This window comes from Hyperolius riggenbachi, chromosome 3 (genome assembly GCF_040937935.1).
Source record: "Hyperolius riggenbachi isolate aHypRig1 chromosome 3, aHypRig1.pri, whole genome shotgun sequence".
Lineage (NCBI taxonomy): Eukaryota > Metazoa > Chordata > Amphibia > Anura > Hyperoliidae > Hyperolius > Hyperolius riggenbachi.
The window spans coordinates 31,305,573-31,320,515 of record NC_090648.1 but is presented as its reverse complement, the minus strand read 5'-3'; the positions used below and the strand labels follow the sequence as shown (position 1 = coordinate 31,320,515).

At 44.7% G+C, this 14,943-nt stretch overlaps 1 protein-coding gene across 4 annotated transcripts in view; it reads left to right on the top strand.

The window, feature by feature from the left end:
* The window catches only part of LOC137562521 (vitelline membrane outer layer protein 1-like), a 141,226-nt gene that overhangs the window by 44,246 nt on the left and 82,037 nt on the right, over positions 1 to 14,943 (top strand). The gene's annotated exons all lie outside the window — the stretch shown is intronic.

Below are 14,943 nucleotides of genomic sequence, written 5' to 3'. Positions count from 1 at the left end.
GACAAATATCACACCTTATCCAAGATATCACACCTTATCAAAGATATCACACCTTATCCAAGATATCACACGTTATCAAAGATATCACACGTTAGCACAGTTATCACACGTTATCACATGTTATCAACGTTAACACACCTTATCAGAGTAGCATAGCGAGCGCTACGAACCCGCAGGGGCTCAGGGCAGGACGAGTGCCATTGCCAATTAGCAGGCATAAGTTCGTAGCGCTCGCTATGCTACTCTGATAAGGTGCTTGATTCACTAAAGTGTGATAACTGTTATCACGGCCACGCTATGGGATTCGCGCAATTTTGCCGCAATTTTCTCGTGTGCATTTTTTTCTCGCAAGTCGATGGCATCACAGTTGACTTGCGTTGAGTGCAATTTTTCGGATGCAATTTTTCTGCTGAAAAAAATGACCTACATGCATGCTTTTTATTTCAGGATCAACGTGCAATTTGCAAATAGTGTAAAAGGCAATGAAAACACAGAAACAAATATTTGTTAGTGAAAATCCTATCTGATTTTGAAGTTACTGGTAAGTCCAGGTTAACCAGAACTAGGTATGCGCATTCCGATTCCGCGGAACGGATATTTCCGCATTTCCGATCGGAAATCACATTTCCGCATTGGACCGTGGAAATTAGCGAACGGCATTCGTCAGAAATCATGGAAATTTCCACGGTACCGATAATCGGTAATTTTAAGCCAATCAGGGATGAATCAGCCAATCAGAGAATGAGGAATTGTAGTGCGGTAAGCAGTAGGCCGAATTTTCCGTGGTAAACCGAAATCTGCGGAAATCAGAATACCGTTGAAACACTGCTAAATACCGTCGGAATACAGCGGTGGCGGAAATCTGCATTCTCGGAATGCGGAGTTGAAAATCGGCAATTCCGACCATCCCTAACCAGAACTTGGGCATCCAGCAGTCATCCAACCGGTAGGCCTGGCGGGGGAGAGTGGGGGTCATCCTTTCAATGCTTGCAGAGTACTGCACAGCGGTTGCCAGTCGTCTTTAGTCTGCATTGCTGCGTCCTTGTACGGCTCCCCTGTATGTCACCTGACCTGCATCAGGTCACGTGACGCATCAGAATCATGCAGAGGGGACGCAGCAAAGCCGCTGGGAGCCGCAGGACTGAAGAGGAGATCCCTTGCCCACTTGTCGGTTTAGTGCAACAGACACATATTAGCCAGTCTCTGGTAATAGCGTTGTACTGTGCATACTGTTTACATAGGAACTCCCACAATCCTTCAGATTATGCAAATCATCCATTGATGTTCTTGAAACTCCAGCTATACATCCACACACACCGGATTATGCGATTTGTGTGGTAGAGGTATTAGCCATTCAAGTAATGGGGACCAAAAAACCACTAACATTTTTTAAATGCAAATTTATCAAGGGTTGATGTGGCTGTGTAAAATGTATAAGCTGTAGGCATGCTATACACCAGCGGTTCTGGGAGTAAGCTTGGCTTCAGGGGCATAAAGAGGTAATTTGCATATTCAGCAGTGGTGCATTGTGGGTAACCACAGATGTTCACTTAATGCTGAATTTTTGCAAATACCTTCTGTTTTAAGAAGGAAAACCCCACTGATCAATGCAGTTACAGGTAGAGATGCTCAAATCCGAATCCGGGTGAAACCCGGATAGTTCTATCTGGATATCTCCCAGTTACCTGTGTGGGGTGGGCGTCAATCCTACCTGTCTGACGTCTTCTTCGTCCGTCCCTGGCGCCTCCCATGATGCGCTCCACGCGCGTCACGTGATTGTAGCCACGTTACCGATGCGTGGAACGTATCGTGGGAGGCATAGAGGGATGGACCGAAGAAGCAGTCAGACAGGTAAGCTTGCCCTTCCCCCCCCCCGCCCAGGGTGACATCATCAAGCTGGGACCCGGATATTCAGCAATACGCGGATGAGTGCAGAGGGAGTAACGGAGGCTCAGGCTGCAGGATGGTCACAGGAACAAGGTAAAGCGAGAGAAGCTGCTTGCTGATTTTTTTTTTAACAATTTGTGCACGGAGGGGGCTTCCTATATATATATATATATATATATATATATATATATATGTATATATATATATATAATTTTTTTTGGGGGGGGGGCATCTGGCTATCGATTCTGGGGGGGGGGGAGATAAACTTACTGGGGGACATCTGGATAACTGAGTGGAGAGGGGGATTTAATAATTTGGCACATCTGGGCACCCTCATAACCTAATACTGACGATTCAAGGTCGGCTGGCACACCAAAGTCAGTTTCCAAGCAAATTTATTGAATGCACAGCATGACAATTGTTTCGGGGCCAAGCATGGTCCCCTTCATCAGATAAGTGCAGACATACAAGTGATGCAAAAAACCAGCACATATATATACCCAACAATGATCAATCACCAGGCATCAGAGAAAGGGACCTCCCCCCCCAATTACCATGCATGATTAAGCTCAATGCAAATCCATTGCATATATGTTACACTAAAATACGTATTTCATAATCATAACCTCATACCTGACCCATATGGTAAGTCTCTCCAAATGTGATAATACGTCATGGTGACTCCATCGGTAACAGCCTGATCAGCCTAACGGCTGAACGACTCCTCAGGCGGCGAGTAGCACGAGATTCATAGTTGTAGACCGTCATTTTGCAGTCTGCAACATCAACAACAGGAGCTGCTGCGGATTTTGGACACTTTGAAAGAAACGTATTATCACATTTGGAGAGACGTATATGAAATACGTATTTTAGTGTAACATATATGCAATGGATATGCAATGGATTTGCATTGAGCTTAATCATGCATGGTAATTGGGGGGGAGGTCCCTTTCTCTGATGCCTGGTGATTGATCATTGTTGGGTATATATATGTGCTGGTTTTTTGCATCACTTGTATGTCTGCACTTATCTGATGAAGGGGACCATGCTTGGCCCCAAAACAATTGTCATGCTGTGCATTCAATAAATTTGCTTGGAAACTGACTTTGGTGTGCCAGCCGACCTTGAATCGTTTGTATTGGATTGATGTCGCTTCTACATCAAGGCTGAGCACCCAACAACCCACGGCAAGGTGTGCCTATCCCAAACCCAATATTGCACATAACCTAATACTGGGGGCACATTTGGCTATGATGGGGGGGCAGCGCTAATCCTGGGGATACATCTGGCTATAATGAGGTAATGCTGATCCCAGGGACACATCTGGCTATAAAGAGGGGTGCTATTCCTGGGAGTGCATCTGCCTATTTATACTGGGGGGTGGTGAACACAACGGACATAGGCAACAGAGGCGCTGTACTTGGCTGCACAACTTCTGAGTTACTCCTATCTGTATTATTGCCTGAGGAAGTGGGCAAGAGACTCACGAAATGCGTTGCATTTGTTCTGGAGTACGAATTAAATCTTGTTTAAACCATACATAGCGGTTGTGTTTGGTTTTGGGGAGGTAGGTCTACCCTTGCCCCTCAACTTTTATCTGTTTTTACCTATGATTAATTTTTACTCTGCTGGCGCCTCTGTTTCCATTGCAATGATTGTTATCCACCTGGTGGATGGGTGAATACCCCTTCTTTCCTTCTATAGAGAGCAACTTTTTAGCCTGAGTTGGGACAGGCCTAATATCCCCATAAGTGCTTTAAGTGGTTGCCTGAACCCGGCAACCCATACTTGTGAGTATATTTCTGTTTGCTGCTACTTTGGCATTCCTTTATCATCAATAATACACTATTGGGGGCTCTCGATTGTGTTTTTACTTTCTTTTACAGCAGACATGTATGGCTATACTGAGGGGGGGGGGGGGGGGGAGCTGATTCTGGGGACACATCTGGCTATACTGCGGGGGCTGATACTGGGGACGCATCTGGATATCTATACTGGGGGGACATAAGCTGGTGGCACAGTTTTTATTATCACAGTGGCACTTTTTATTTTTAAACAAGAATTGGTAAAAAAAAAAAAAGTCTGCTTTTTTCCATTAAAAAGCATAGAAAATAATATTTTTATTCGGACCAAATACCCCCCAATGAAACCCTAGTTTGTCTTGAAAAAAAACGATATATAGATCTTTTAAGTGTCGTGAGTAGGGATGAAGTTATTGCTGATTAAATAAGGACACAGCTAAAGTGTCAAAACTGCTCTGGTCCATGAGGGGGAAACAAGGTCTGTATGTGAAGTGGTTAAGGGAAATCTAAAGTCAAAATTAAAAATCAGTTTAACTTACCTGGGACTTCTTGCAGCCCTCTGGAGTCATCCTGTACCCGCACCTTCCGTCCAAGTCCCTCTGGCCTGCAGCGGCGACCACTGCAAAGCTGGACAGCCAGGCACCTCCTCACCACACTCCTGCGGCCAGGAGCATTCTGCGCATCCGCAGTGCGCAGAGCGGTTGTGCAATGAGAGTGCGCACGGCTCAGAGTCGCGCATGCGCAGTTACCTCCAGCTGGCCGTGACCGCTTTGTGGGGGGTCACCGCTGCTCGATGGAGGGACCCGGACGGATGGCGCGGGCACAGGATGACTCCAGGGGGCTGCGAAAAGACCCAGGTAAGTTAAAGTGAACCTCCAGACTAAAAATTTACTCAGCAGCACTGAAAAGGCTTGGTGTTTTTTTAACAGTTTCACAGCATCAGAACTTTGTTTTTCTTACCCAAGCCTCATTTTTAGGTGCCCAAAAGCTAAGCTCCGCCCCATCAAAGATATCTGCCTGAGCATCTTTCCCCTGATGCTGTGCAAAGCATGATGGGATTTCTGATGTTGTTGTTCTCAATCTGCTGTTTTGGCACAAATTTGTTTTTTGAAATTTTGAATTTGAGATTTGAAGCCTAGCGCGCACAGCTGGGAGGGGTGATCAGGACAGTTGGAACTGTGTCTCATGCTCCCTGTCACCTCCATTCAACCAAAAAGATGGCTGCTCCCATGAAAAAGATTGCTGCCCCCATGAAATCACATTTTAAAACAGGGTGATTAAGAGATTATGGGCTTGATTCTCTAACCGGCACTAGTGTGCCTTATCTGAGGTTAGTGTGCCTTATCTGAGGTTAGTGTGCCTTATCTGAGGTCAGTGTGCCTTATCTGAGGTTAGTGTGCCTTATCTGAGTTAGTGTGCCTTATCTGAGGTTAGTGTGCCTTATCTGAGTTAGTGTAGTGTGCCTTATCTGAGGTTAGTGTGCCTTATCTGAGGTTAGTGTGCAGTGGCGTAGCTAAGGAGCTGTGGGCCCCGATGCAAGTTTTACAATGGGGCCCCCCAAGCACTCTATACATAGCAATTGATACGGTGCACCAAAACCTGCCAATGGCAACTACAGAGTCAGAGGTGCAAGGAAGGGATGGGAAACAGTTTGTTAATGATTACCACTATTCAAAGTATCTATAGAAGTGATTATTATGAGCACAGGACCAATAGAGAGCTAATACTGTAGTTGAGGGAGGGCCCTTCTGGGCCCCTCTGGCCCAAGGGCCCCGATGCGGTCGCTACCGCTGCACCCCCTATTGCTACGCCCCTGTTAGTGTGCCTTATCTGAGGTTAGTGTGCCTTATCTGAGTTAGTGTGCCTTACCTGAGTTAGTGTGCCTTATCTGAGGTTAGTGTGCCTTATCTGAAGTTACTGTTCCTTATCTGAGGTTAGTGTGCCTTATCTGAGGTTAGTGTGCCTTATCTGAGTTAGTGTGCCTTATCTGAGTTAGTGTGCCTTATCTGAGTTAGTGTGCCTTATCTGAGTTAGTGTGCCTTATCTGAGTTAGTGTGCCTTATCTAAGTTAGTGTGCCTTATCTAAGTTAGTGTGCCTTATCTAAGTTAGTGTGCCTTATCTGAGTTAGTGTGCCTTATCTGAGGTTAGTGTGCCTTATCTGAGTAAGTGTGCCTTATCTGAGTTAGTGTGCCTTATCTGAGTTAGTGTGCCTTATCTGAGTTAGTGTGCCTTATCTGAGTTAGTGTGCCATATCTGAGGTTAGTGTGCCTTATCTGAGGTTAGTGTGCCTTATCTGAGGTTAGTGTGCCTTATCTGAACTTAGTGCCCCTTAAGTAGCTTTGTGCACACTAAAAGATGCACAAAGCTACATCGCGCACTGCACGATAACATCACACCCACTATACTGTACACGATGCGACCTTAAGGTCGCATAGGATGCGCCCTAAACGGCACATCAGTGCACCGTTATCGTCGCATCCTATGCGACCTTATGCTCGCATCATATACAGTATAGCGGGTGCAACATTATCGTCGCACCACGCGCAAAGATCGACGCATTACGCTGTGCTCGGTGCAGTGCACGATGTAGCTTTGTGCCTCTTTTAGTGTGCACAAAGCTACTTAAAGAGAATCTGTACTCTAAAATTCTTACAATAAAAAGCATACCATTCTATTCCTTATGTTCTCCTGGGCCCCTCTGTGCTGTTTCTGCCACTCCCTGCTGCTATCCTGGCTTGTAATTGCCAGTTTTAGGCAGTGTTTACAAACAAAAAACATGGCTTCTAACCAGAGTGAGATAGGCTGAGAACAGCTTACTGTGTGAGAGCTTGGAGAGGGTGTGTAGCTTGGAGAGGGTGTGTATAGCTTCTGCCAATGACAAGCAGTGCTGCACATTCCACACATATCAGCCTAATGCTACGTACACACATGCGACAACGATCGTTCGTTGAGAACGACGAACGAACTTTTAATTGATGAAAGAACGACCTAAGTAAAGATAGTTTTAAAAGGTGTGTAACGATCTGATCGTTAGAACGAACGTTACATCACGTAAAGCAACTATTGCGCCTGCGCATAAAAATGAGAAGTTTCACAGAGAAATAGTGAAATGCGCATGTCAAGCCTAGTACGAACGACCGTTTCCAACGATGTACTACTTTTGCAAACGATCGTCGTTGGTTAAAATCCGCCGAGACAGAACTTTCTTTTTTAGCGATTTGGCTCGTTCGTCGTTTGCCTTAATAGTCGGTGGTTCGTTTTTTGTAACGATCGTCGTTGGTAAAGATCGGGGAACGATCGTTACAAACGACTATAGTCGCATGTGTGTACGCACCTTAACCACTTTACCCCCGCGCGTACGTATTTCTCTGCCCCTTTTTCCATCCTTTAAAAACCAGGGACGGAGAAACACGTACTTTCCGCGTTCCCGACGCTGTCCGCGCTCCCGCTCGTAAACACGCCGCCCGCCGCTAGTAAAACCGCCGCCGCCCGCTCGCCCGGAGATCAATGAACGGGAAAATCCATTCCCGTTCGTTGATCTAAGCCCCACAATGACCCGCTGCTCTCCTATGGGCAGCGCGATCATTGTGAGAAGAAACTCACGTGTCCAGCCTCCTTATTCTTCCTCCAAGCTTCCGGAAGGAGGCTTGGAGGTCGCAATAAAGCAAAAAGTTACTGTGGCCATCTTGTGGCCAAATAGTAAACTACACCCTACACATTTTTCACATACAAATAAATGACTTTTACACACAAAATTAACTCATTACCTCCCACACTCCCCATTTTTTTTTTTTTTGTAATTAAAAAAAAATTCAAAAATTTACAATTAAAAAAAATACATAATTAGTTACCTTAGGGACTGAACTTTTTAAATATTTAAGTCAAGAGGGTATAACACTGTTACTTTATAAACTATGGGCTTGTAATTAGGGATGGACGCAAAACTGAAAAAAATGCACCTTTATTTCCAAATGAAATATTGGCGCCAAACATTGTGATAGGGACATAATTTAAACGGTTTTATAACCGGGACAAAAGGGCACATAAATTTCATGGGTTTTAATTACAGTAGCATGCATTATTTAAAAACTATAATGGCCGAAAACTGAAAAATAATTTTTTTTCCCCACATTTTTCCTATTTTCCCATTAAAACACATTTAGAAAAAAATAATTCTTGGCATAATGTCCCACCTAAAGAAAGCCTAATTGGTGGCGGAAAAAACAAGATATAGTTCATTTCATTGCGATAAGTAATGATAAAGTTATAGACGAATGAATGGAAGGAGCGCTGAAAGGTGAAAATTGCTCTGGTGGTCAGGGGGTAAAACCCCTCAGTGGTGAAGTGGTTAAGCCCGACAGAGCCGACAGAGGAAAGAAGATAAGATTTATTACAGAGACAGTGCAACTAGGAAAGGCTGCAGTAAGCCAGACCACATTAGAACAGGCATAGGAACATATAGGATAGAAGAAATAAGACTAAACATTTTGTTAGAGTCTCTTTAATGCTCGGTCTACACGCTGCGATGTGTCTTATCAATCGAGCCGCTGATGCGGCTCGATTGGTAAGTTCCGACAGGTCCGATCTCGCCGCCGCCGATTCCCTGCTCGTTCCCCACGAGCGGACAATGGCAGGGAATGGAGCGGAAGATAAGCGGCGGGGACGAGGGGGGATCGAATCAGACGCAGGCGCGGGCGAGCAGGGACGCGGCGGGTACATGCGGGGATGCGTCAGAGGCGATCCGGTGGCTAATCGAGCCGCCGGATCGCTCCGTGTAGATACAGTTTAAGGGGCACTAAGTTCAGATAAGGCACACTAACCTCAGATAAGGCACACTAACTCAGGTAAGGCACACTAACCTCAGATAAGGCACACTAACTCAGGTAAGACACAGTAACCTCAGATAAGGCACACTAACCTCAGATAAGGCACACTAACCTCAGATAAAGCACACTAACCTCAGATAAGGCACACTAACTTAGGTAAGACACAGTAACCTCAGATAAGGCACACTAACCTCAGATAAGGCACACTAACTTAGGTAAGACACAGTAACCTCAGATAAGGCACAGTAACCTCAGATAAGGCACAGTAACCTCAGATAAGGCACACTAACCTCAGATAAGGCACAGTAACCTCAGATAAGGCACACTAACTTCAGATAAAGCACACTAACCTCAGATAAAGCACACTAACCTCAGACAAGGCACACTAACCTCAGATAAGGTTAGCGCTGTAGTTTGTGCCCACTAAGCGATAAGGCACACTAACCGGCTTAGTGAATCAAGGCCTATATTACCTATCTATTTTAATTAAAGGGGAACTTCAGCCTAAACAAACATACTGTCATTAAGTTACATTAGTTATGTTAATTAGAATAGATAGGTAATATAATTTTTTACCCACCCTGTTTTAAAAGAACGGGCAAATGTTTGTGATTTATGGGGCTGCCATCTTTGTCATGAGGGCAGCCATCTTTTTGGTTGAAAGGAGGTGACAAGGAGCAGGAGACACAGTTACAACTGTCCTGTGTCCTGATAACCCTTCCCAGCTGCACACGCTAGGCTTCAAATGTCAAATTCAAAATGTAAAAAAAAAAATTGCACCAAAACAGCAGAACGAGAGCAACAACATCAGAAATCCCATCATGCTTTGCACAGCATCAGGGGAAAAAAGCCCGGGCAGTTTTCTTCTGTGCAGCTAAAAATGAGGCTTGGATAAGAGAAACAAAGTTCTGATGCTGTGAAACTGTTAAAGAAACACCAGGCCTTTTCAGTGCTGCTGAGTCGATTTTTAGTCCGGAGGTTCACTTTAACATAACTAACGTAACTTAATCTATATATATAATAGAGTAAGTGCCTCAACCTTCAAGCAAGAAGAAGAAGTAGCGCCCTGCCCCCAGGGCCGGTCCAAGCAAGAAGAATGGGCTGGTCCAAGCAAGAAGAAGAAGTAGTGTCATATCAAACCAAGGGCAAAGAGGGATAATTTGCATATTAAGTAGCAGTGCATTGTGGGTAACCACAAATGCTCACTTATGGCTGAATTATTGCAAATTTGCTTCTGTTTTAAGAAGGAAAATTACACCAAGCTTTGCTTTTTTAGTAGGAGGGCTTTTTGGTCTCTATTATCCTCCTATACATTCTTAGTAGTTTGGGTCACCCTGAGCTGCTTGGTTACTCAATCCAAGCCCTATCTCTTACAGCCGTATCAATCCCTGCTATGTACTGATGAGGACCAAATGTCTGAATTAGGCTGGCACATGTGGGTTTGATATGACTGTGTAAAGCTTAAAGCTGTAGGCTTGCTTGACTTACCAAGGGTGAAAAGAAATAATTTGCATATTTAATAGCGGTGCATTGTGGGTAATCACAAATGTTCACTTACAGCTGAATTATTGCAGATTTTCTTCTGTTTTAAGAAGTCAAATTACACCAAGCTTTGATTTTTTTAGTAGGAGGTCTTTTTGGTCCCTTTTTGTCCCACTATACATTCCAAGTGGTTTGGGTCACCCTGAGCTGCTTGGTTACTCTGTTGTACTGGTCCAAGCCCTATCTCATACAGCCATATCAATCCTTGCCATATGCTGATGAGGACCAAACGTCTGAAACAGGATTTCACATGTGGGTTTGATATGGCTGTGTAACATTTAAAGCTATAGGCTTGCTATACACCAGTGGTTCTGGATGCTTGCTTGGCTTACTAAGAGTGAAAAGGAATTATTTACATATTTAGTAGCAGTGCATTGTGGGTAACCACAAATGTTCACTTATAACGGAATTATTGCAGATTTCCTTCTGTTTTAAGAAGGAAAATTACACCAAGCTTTGCTTTTTTTAGTAGGAGGTCTTTTTGGTCCCTTTTATCCCCTATACATTCTGAGTGGTTTGGGTCACTATGAGCTGCTTGGTTACTCTGTTGTACTGGCCAAGCCCCTATCTCATACAGCCTTATAAGTCCTTGCCATGTACTGATGAGGACCAAAAGTCTGAAACAGGCTGTCTACATGTGGGTTTGATATGATTGTGTAAAATGTAAGGCTATATGCTTGCTATATACCAGCAGCTCTGGATGCTTGCTTGGCTTCACAAGGGGGGAAAGGGGTAATTTGCATATTTAGTAGCAGTGCATTGTGGGTAACCACAAATGTTCACTTATAGCTGAATTATTGCAGATTTCCTTCTGTTTTAAAAATGCAAATTACACCAATACAGTGTGTGGCATTGCAGGAAGGGACGACAGTGGAACACATGATGGAGCACGGAAGAGGTGAGGCATCCCCGCCCGCTGCCTCTTACTAATAGTGGCGGCTGCTACTGTGCTTAAGCAGGAGGGGGAGCAAACATGGGGGACACAGGTGAGGGGGGGGGGGGTTTCTGCTGATCTTAAGCTGGAGGGCGAGTGCACATGGAAGACCCAGTTGATGGGGGGGTCCAACCCCACTCCCCGCTACTGTGCCTAATACCCCATTCCTGCCCTCTTATGTGGCGTATGCTACGCCGCGGGTCGGCTAGTGACAATATGTTTGTTTAGGCTGAAGTTCCTCTTTAAACTCCTTTTTTATTTTGACTTTAGTAACCCTTTAAATGCTAGGGATCTGTTCATGGGCCTTGAATCTTAGTAGTAGTGCCCTGATCTCTGGATGCAGAACGGCAACACAGGGGAGTGATCCACGTGGCGAGGCCTTCTATGGGTGGTGTGGAAGGATCGACACAATAGCTGGCACAGGGAATTTTCTGCACTGCCAAAGACTGTCACGAGAAGCCAGGCTGCAGGTGAGTATCCTGTCTGTACTTTTTTACAGGTGCCCACTCCTCACCCCAGGGATTTGTGGGACACAACTTTTAAGGGGGGCTCTGCTTATTCTTTTGGGGTGTTTAGAAGAGTCACTCTGCCTAATCATATTTTTTGGAGGGAAGAGGGACTTGACCTAAGTATCAAGGGCGTAGCAATAGTCATAGCAGCAGCCGCTATGGGGCTCTGGAGCAGATGGGGCCAAGGTGGTACTTAAAGGGGCACTACAGCGAAAAATTTTAAAATTTAAAAATATGTGCAAACATATACAACTAAGAAGTATGTTTTTTCCAGAGTAAAATGAGCCATAAATTACTTTTCTCCTATGCTGCTGTCACTTACAGTAGGTAGTAGAAATCTGACAGAAGTGACAGATTTTGGACTAGTCCATCTCTTCATAGGAGATTCTCAGCAAGGCTTTTATTCTTTATAAAGATATTCCCTAAAAAGGATTTAAACAATGATGCTGGCCAGCTTCCCTGCTCCTTACACAGTTTTTTGGCAGTTGGACAGAGCAACTGCCATTCACTAAGTGCTTTTGAAAATAAATATATCCCTGAGAATCCCCTATAAAGAGATGGACTAGTCCAAAACCTGTCACTTCTGTCAGATTTCTACTACCTGCAGTAAATGACAGCAAGATATGAGAAAAGTAATTTATGGCTCATTTTACTCTGGAAAAAAAACGTACTTCTTATTTGTATATGTTGGCACATATTTTAAATTTTACGTTTTTTCGCTGTAGTGCCTCTTTAAAGTGAACCTCCGGACTAAAAATCTACTCAGCAGAACTGAAAAGGCTTGGTGTTTCTTTAACAGTTTCACAGCATCAGAACTTTATTTTTCTTACCAAAGCATCATTTTTAGCTGCATTTTTAGCTAAGCTCCACCCATCAAAGAAAACTGCCCGGGCTTTTTTTCCTGATGCTGTGCAAATCATGATGGGATTTCCTATGTTGTTATTCACATTGCCTAGCAACTGGGAGGGGTGATCAGCACACAGGACAGTTGGAACTGTGTCTCATGCTCCCTTTCACCTCCTTTCAACCAAAAAGATGGCTGCCCTCATGAAATCAAACATTTGCCTGTTCTTTTAAAACAGGGTGGGTAAGAGATTATATTACCTATCTATTTTAATTAACATAACTAATGTAACTTAATGACAGTATTTTTGTTTAGGCTGAAGTTCCTCTTTAACCTTTTTGTGCCCATGGACTATCCTACATAATAAAAACCCTGTGTCTCTGCGTCCTGTCCCTGTGTTTGTCCCTGTGTCCCTGCTTCCAGACCTGACAGTTTGCTGTCTGTGAACCTCAGTGCATTGTGGGAAATAACAGCTTTTTCCAACTGCCAAGCAAGCAACATCTCCCTGTGTGCATATACTGCAGACAGCGGTGGAGGAAGGGCGAGGGGGACGCATCTGTGCTCGCATTGCTGGGGGGGGGGGGTGCGTAGCCTTGCGCCCATTTTTTAATGGGTGTGCTTTTTTTACTAGTATTCAATAAAGATATCATGAGAATGTCAATTGCCAAATAAATTCCTATCCATAGGGTAGGGGCAGGCGGCATTGCTCAAGCGTGCCTGCATCTGAGGGCCCCATGAAAGTTTTGCTATGGGGCCCCATAGTCCCTAACTACACCACTGCTAAGTATAGTTTGAGTGGGGCAACTATGCCTGTTTATTTTTGTGTATTTATAGGGGCTCTGTGTTATTATGGTTGGAGATTGAGGCCGCATCCACACTATAAGCACTTTTCTGAGAGCTTTATGATTGATTAGCGCTTTCTGAGCGCCTTTGAAAAATTTCTCCCATTCACTTTCATTAAAATCACGTAAAAATCCCTGCGATCGCGTATGCGCAAAAAATCGGAGCGATTTTAATGAAAGTGAGAGGATTTTTTTAAAAAGCGCAAATCAGTCAAAAAGCGCTCAGAAAAGCGCTTATAGTGTGGATCCGGCCTTACACGCTGCATCGCACCAGTTTACTCTTCCCCACCGCAAGGGCCACGCAAGTCTATGAAGACTTGCGCACGTCACGTGACGCGGTGCGCTGAAAGTATCCAAATCACCGCAATGCCGATGCAAAGGATGCAGCAAGTTACCGCATGATCCGTGCCTCCCGCATGGATTGTGCAGCTGTGCAAGTCAGTGGGCGACAAAGTAAGTGTGCACAACGGGAGCGCGGCGCTCATGTGCGGACTGACGGGAATCCCAGTGATGTACTTACTGCCCAGACGGGAGTACGTCACTAGCTTTTGGGTGGGGGGCGGCGCTATGCATATGACCCTCTTGCAGCACTGTAGCTCAGGGTCATATGCTAGCACCGCATGGCACTGCTAATATTAGGTGTGCAATCGGCCTGAAGGGAGAATTCTCCCCTAAATCAGCACACGCAATAAGACAGCATTCCCGCCCCCTTACCCCATTAGCAGCTTCAATAGAGTTATCTCGTTTGAGATCAGTACGTTGCTTTTGACCTCTGTAATTATCTTGGGATGCTTTCACCTCTCCCTGCTAACGTAAAATACAGAAACTGAAAGCAGGAGTCCTCTATTATTGTCTCACATTGCCTGCCCCCTAGTGACCATAATGACACATTGCAGCAGTACTAATTAGAAGATAGGCAATCTAATAAAGAAATAAAAAAATGTGCTTAAATAAGGGCTGGTTCAGACGGACGTCTGCGTGGCGTCGCGTTTGGGGGCATTGCAGCGGCTGCGCGGTCAGGCTTTCACTAGCCTTTGCGTCGCGTTCCGATGCGGTCGCGTTTTTTCTTCCCTTAGGGGAACATTAGCCTTCGCGGTTGGCCGCCCCCTGGAAGCTACATGTCGCTTCCAGGGGCAGCTCGAACACTAGCGAAAATTGGGACAAGAACGCTGCGTTCGTGTAAACGCGCGTAAAAGCTCGGTGTAAACGCTCCCATTCACTTGAATGGGAGCGTTTACCGCGACGTTCCGAACGCTTGCGATAAACGCTCCGCAAGCGTCCGTCTGAACCAGCCCTAAATTGGCCAGGAGCACTTGCAAACCTCTGAATATATATTGGCTGCTAAAGGGTTAAATCCCCAAACATAAATAGGCATAATCACTCCTAAAGCCCCAAACATATCTAGGCACTGTGCCTGTTTGAGTATTTAAAGTGGTCTAACACCCAGTATTTCAACTTTGCTTTAAAAGATTGCTTACAGCTTAGAAACTATTATGCCAGATTTTTTTTTAGCAGAAATTCACTGAATGGATTAAACATGACATTTTAGTGTTGTATTTAGCTAGAAATCCTCCTCCGTGCTGAGGTTATTAGATACAAATGTATCTATTTACAATGTAAATAAACAAACACCTCTCTGAGAGAGCACAGAGAGCTTCCCAGAGAGGCTTTTCAGAGGTCTATTTGCATTCCAAACAAAGATACATTTGTAACTAAACCTCAGCACCGATGTGGATTTCTAGCTAAAATGTCATGT